Source organism: Miniopterus schreibersii (assembly GCF_964146895.1).
Source record: "Miniopterus schreibersii genome assembly, chromosome: 11".
Lineage (NCBI taxonomy): Eukaryota > Metazoa > Chordata > Mammalia > Chiroptera > Miniopteridae > Miniopterus > Miniopterus schreibersii.
Genome location: NC_138111.1, coordinates 17,000,754 through 17,007,183, shown reverse-complemented (window position 1 = coordinate 17,007,183; position 6,430 = coordinate 17,000,754).

Here is a 6,430-nt window from a genome sequence, read left to right as displayed (position 1 = left end):
ATTTATAAGAGATTAATGCAAATACATATATTGCAAAAGGTTACATTTCACACTGACAACAAAATAACACAAGATTCTTTTTTAATCTATCAAATTATAGATAGATAAAACATGGTAATGGCACAATAGAGTATATTTTGGTGAAAACAAATAGAAGGAAATTTGGAAAGACACACCAGGGGCTTCATAAATATTCACAAACTTTGACTCATATTTCTCTGAAGGCCATAATTAAAAGGTCACATGAAATAAAATTAATGAGAGGCTGACAGTTTATTCCTAATGGTTAATAATCAGAAATAAATAAAATGGGTGAATGATTACACAGATAATAGTATATCCGTATATTAAAAATAAAATTTATAATGACCAGTGATGGTAGAAATGTACACAAAACCATGTGCAATGTGCTTCAATTTTACTTAACACATTTTCTATATATTTAATATGAAGGAAGTTGAGAAGTGTACAAACATGGAAATAATGTTTATTTTCTAAGTTTGGGTACTATTGTTAAATGGTTGACTACTGTTTTTATTGTTAATATTTTGTGCTTGTTTTGTTCTTATTTTTTTACAATGAATGGCTAAATTCAGAAAAAGACTTTTAAAAAGAAAATATCAGAGAACAAAGAGTGCCTAAAAATCATATTAGTTATTGCAGTCCTCAAATATTTCCTAATCCAGAGACAGGCAACCAACAACTGTTTTATCAGACTACTGCCAAAGAAACATCTCAAAAATCATACTTTGCTCATGAAGATGGAAAACCACAGAAAATGTCCCCTTGAGTACATATTATAATAACACATAAAAGCCTGTGTAAATCACAACTCAAAATCTCTACTGCTCTCCTGAGAGTCAGCACATTCAGTCTGGCCCCTGCCCTGGGCTAACCTAAAGCAACCTCTCGGCTCGTCCATAGGCCACACACCAGGCTTTGAGAAAGGGCCAAAAGCACGGTTGTTTTGCCTATCCTAACCCTGGTGGTTACCAGGACATTACAAAAATAACACTTATATGTGGGTTTATATTTTTATTAAATTAAGTCTCCTGAGAGTGTCAGAGTTATGCATAAACCATATTTATTAATCCTTGCATAGCTCTACGTGATCACTGCAAAAATAGACTACGAATGGACTACGTCATACTGATTCAGTGTGCAGTGTAACTTTCCTAGTGTTAGTTTGTACTATTGAGCTGCTGAGCTGCTGAGGGCTAAGTTAAGGATTCTCTTTCCCTGAGGTGATATATTTTCAAAACTGGGAAATTCTTTTCTAGGCATCCTTCGCAGTAGTGCACTTCCTGAGCCCTTATTAATCTAGCATAGCCACTATAAGTGTACTGAGCTAGTTACAGAAGAAGCATCTAGCATCTTCTAGACTTATTCAAGGTTATTGCATTCAATCACATAAAGAAGCATTTTCATAATCCATCTGCGCAAATCGAAATTATTGCTAAGTAAGGAGAAGAGAGAGTTGATTCACTTTCTGATCTTCCAATCACATGGCAAAAACAGGGGCTAGTAATTTTGGGAAGCGATCTGCAAAGCTACTTTAAATATGATGTTAACAGTTCAAAAATATTATGCGTTAGTTTTCTGAAATGAAGATTCCATAAATCAAGTTAAATCAAGTTGAAATTTAGTAGAAGCAGAGATTTCCTAAACAGTCATCATGTGAAACATTGTCTCTAATCTTGTATTTTTGTGCTCATGTTAGCCCTTAAATCTGCAAGTTGGAACTATCCCTGTCACGGTCACCAGTAACCACCAGTGGCTATGTTAGATGGACACCTCCCATTCCTAAATCCCGCCCCCTCAGCAGCCTCTGACCAAGCCCCCCACTTCCTCCCAGAGGAACTTCCTCCTCCCTCCCACAGGAACGCATGTGCCTTGATTTCCCTTCACTTCTCTGACAAACGTTTCTCGCTCTCCACTGCTTAGTAACCTGCTGACTTGCCCTTCTTCCTCAACACAGCCTCTAAACAGTGGTGTTACTGAGAGCTCAGTCCTGGACGCTCAGCTGAGCCCCATCTATACTCGCTGTGACAAGCTCTGCTGTCTCAGGGTTGATTAATTATCAACATGCTGTAAACTCCCACATTGATACTTAAGCGCAGAGCTCTTTTCTGAACTCCAGACCTGAATCCGACCTGCTCAGAAGATGGTTTTAGCTGGATGTCATATGACTTAAACTTCACACCCAAATCCAAAATCATGACTAAGAACATTTTCCTCCTTAAACTGTTTTTTTAATCCAATCTTCAGCATTAGCCTCCATCTGCCTCACCAAGTCCACTTGTTCACCTCAGATAAAGCAGCAGTCTTTTTATAACCCAATATTGGAAGTGACTCACCATCACTTCTGCAGTGTTTTACTCATTAAAGTGAGTCATTAAATCCACACCACACTCAAGGAAAGGGGACAACACAAGGTGTTCCACATTTGAGGGCCATCTTAGAGGCTGCCTAACCACCACACCACTTTAGGGCAGGTTGGCAAGGACTGCTCTGACCCTCCTGCAGTGCTCCAAGCCCTGCCAAGAGACTCTCTCCTGACACTGCCAAATGGCCTAGTGGAAGCAGTTGTCGATGTTTCTTTTGGATTCCAGTGCCTGGCATAGGGCCTGCAATGACCTACTGAACTCAACTGAATTGTATGTTTCTAAGCCATGGTCAGAGTATATAAACAGTGCTGACGGTTGGGACTAAACTGAGAAATGCAGCTCATAATATGGGATGTTCCCTTTGGAGATAATCTAGTTTAGTGTTTTCCTGTCTTTTCCACAATATTTTTGAGAAGTATGTGGTAGAAACCTGGAACACTCTAGGTATTTTAATAAAGAAGGAGGTAGGAATAGGCAGTGAGAGAGTGGAATGGATCTGTCATCCTGGAAGGGGCTTAGCTGACAACTTTTAGACTTCTGTGTCTCCTCAGGCCTCGGGAAAGTCTGGATGAGGTTTATGATGGAGGGAAGCAGAGGAGATGAGGATATGGGAGGGAGGTTTCAGGGCACTCAGGTACCGGTTTTATTATGAGAGAAATCAAGGAAGGACATTTGCTCACCACCACTTTCAGGTTCCCAAATGACAAAGGCCGAGGAATGTCCAAACCAAATTCACTCCTTTCCTGTACACAGAATACGCCCAGAATTTCTGCCTACCATTTCCCCCTAGTGAGCTGGGTAAAGAACATAATCTTTCTTCTCTGCCAAAAGCATAGATTTAAGCACCCAACACTAAGCAAGCTGGGAGAAAAGGAATTTATGGAAGAATTTTAGGTAGCTTGTGGAATCCTGGGGAATGCTGGAGACCCAGGCAGGAACCAAAGGCAGTCTGGTGGCAAGCACCATGGCCAAGATCTCAGCATGGGCTGTACTCCTAGGGTGAACTCCTAAACTGGCTGAAACCTACCTATTTCGCTGAATCCCTCCCTTTACAACCCTTGCTCCCATTGGCCATTTTCCTACCTTCATCCTACCAGTAACATGTTTATCGACTCTCTCTGTTTTTGATATTCACTTTGCTTCCTAGCATCACAGTTCATTCTCTCTTCTGGAATGCTGCTTCCTTGGACTAATGTATCACTAACTAATACACTTTCCTCACCCCAACCCCCCCAAATAACCCTAACCATTCGACATCTGTCATTTTGGAAGCTGAGAAGTGCTGGAGAGAAAACTTCAGTATCAGTATTAACCCCATAGTGAGCAACCTCAACTACGAGCTCTCTCATTCCTCAGAATAATCGTGAAATCCTCTTCAAACTCACCTTCTCCACCGTAAAGATGATGTAAGTCAACAGATGAAGGTTCAGTAAACTCTGCAAACTTCCCTAGTCATCTCCTTACCTTCTTCTGTGCATCTTACAAGGTCCTATGCTCAGGACTCTGGCTCTCCCGCCTTCCTTGAGACCTTGAACTATATCTAGTCTCTTTTCCCTCCTATGTCCTGAACCTCTTTTTCTCTCTGGGATCGCTTACAGCATGCCTTTGAAATAAATAAAAAATAAGTAATTTCTGCTTCCATCCAACTTCTCCCTTCAGCTGCGACTTAACTCTCTCCTCCCCTTCACAATTACTCTTCCTGAGAGGATCATATCCATGCACTGTCTCCATTCACTTACTTCCCATTCCATACATGCCACTGTGTCTTCAATCCATATATACCACTCTGCTTTCTCACCTCATGCCCTTCTGTTTCCTGAGACTGCCCTTTAACCAGGTCATGCATTTCGTCGAAGTGGCTAACTTCAATGGCAGCCCTTCAGTTCCTTCTTGCTTAGCCTCTTCAGTAGCATTCCTCAGGCTCCTGCGAAGCACATTCTCCTGGAAACACCTTCTTCCTACCCTTTCCTTCCTGCGATACTTTTTTTTTTCTATCTCACTAGCTGCTTCTTGGCAATTGCTTTTTCTAGCTTTGTCTACTACTGACTTTTAAAGCTTGGAATGATTTATGGCTCACTTCTAGGGCTTCCTCTCCTTCTAAAGTTGCTCCTTAGCACATCTCATTTGATTCACTTTCATAGCTTTCATTGCAATTACATTCCCATGGCTTTTCACTGCTATTAGAATGATGTTCTTCCTGAGACATACGAGATCCTGAACCACCCTCCCTACCTGCCCCTGCAGCGTTGACCCTCACTTCCTGTGCTCCAAACACACGGACCTTTCATCGCCATCACATCAGTGTGTTCCTTCACCTCCTGGTCGTTTCCAAGTTCTTCTCCCACTGCCTGTTACAGTCCACCCCCAGACCTCCCTGGTTTGGCTGTCTGGCTTTTATTTATCCTGCAGGACATATCCTCAGTGACACTTTCTCAGAGCATTATTTTTGAGCCCTCAGACTAGCCTAGGTTCAATTTTATATAATTTTACCATACAGTATATGTCTCTCCATGTTATACTTAACCATTTATGTAATTGTATAATATTTACCCCATAACCAGACTTTAAGCTCCATGGTTTATAGTAGGTACTCAATATAATTCATTCATTGGACAAACATTTTCTAAGATCCCCTCTTAATTTTATAATTTGTAGGCCTCCAAAATACTGATACATCTCTAATCACTATCCTATATTTAATGGGAGATTCTATCCTTTTTAAAAAATACAATCCCAGAATATCTTTCTGACTCCTCCGGAGTTTTCTGGAAAGGGCAATCAATCCACGTGGCATTTCTGACCTGCTGTCTACTGCCCAGTGAGGCAGAAAATTAGGTCATTGCCCTTTGTGATAATTAGAAGGGGCTCTTTGCCAAGCTTCACCAGATGTATGAGAGCATGGTGCAGACCAGGACAGCTTACTTGGTGATGCGCTGACTCCAGCAGAAATGGGCTGGCCTCATCAGCTGCTGTGCAGCTGAATTCTGGTGTCTAGTTCTAGACGTGGCTCAGAACAGTGCTACTTGCTCTGAGCCTACTCCCAAGAGTCTTGGTCAGCTTCTGAGATGAAGCAGCAAAGATACTAGAGGTGGCAAGGCAAGCTTCATTGATGACTGACTTTATTAAAGATAAGACTCACCATCAACCCATATACATTCCACATGCCCAGAAAGAAGCCAAATAACTCGCCGACACCCTGTCTCCACTCTCTGTGGCTGAATGAGTCTACTATTGTAAGAAACAGATTTGCTCGTATCGTAGGGTAGAAGGCCATTTTGTAGCCAAGTTCCAAGAAACTGCAGCAAAGAACATAACTGGCTGACAGCCTCCAGCTGCCTCATTTTGGGATCATGCCTAAGCCACACTCTCTCGGCCAGTGAAGGATTCATGGGGAACCAGCACTCTCCCTCAAATTCTGGCTTCATTTTCCCTCAGCAGACTTTTGTCTTCCGTGAGCTTTAGAGAGGACTACTGTCACCTTCAGGCTCAGGTTATGATGGAATTTGGAGTAGGGAATAACTTCCTGGGGCCGGGAGTCCAGAGGGCACAGTTCCCTTCGGAGAAGAGGGTGGAGAGTGCTCCTGCACAAAGCCCCTGGGCATCTGAATGAAGAGGCCCCTGGACTGGCTCGCCTTGGACTGCCCTCCACTGATGGCTGCTCCTGATCCTAAGCTAAACGTTAGCTCTCAAGCCTATAGTCACCCCAATTTCCAGAACACTGTGCTTTGCCTAGTGCTACCTATGGGATTGAGAAGTAGCTACTGACTCATCCTGCTGAGTCCTGAATTTCACATAAAAAATGAGCTCCTCTTGTTAATGTCTAAATTTCCCATGAACTATGTGGCATTTGCAGGATATTCCCCGGGGGGCAATCTGATCAAATCTGTATCGCTTCTATTAAAATTACATTAGGATTATTTTGATTGTAATTTAAGAAATTAAGCTAATATTAGCCAAGTAAAAAAAAAGGGGGGGGGCTTATAAATTTAAATAAGGAATTCCAATGGGTAGATCTGGCTTTGCACAATGATTCCTGTTAATGG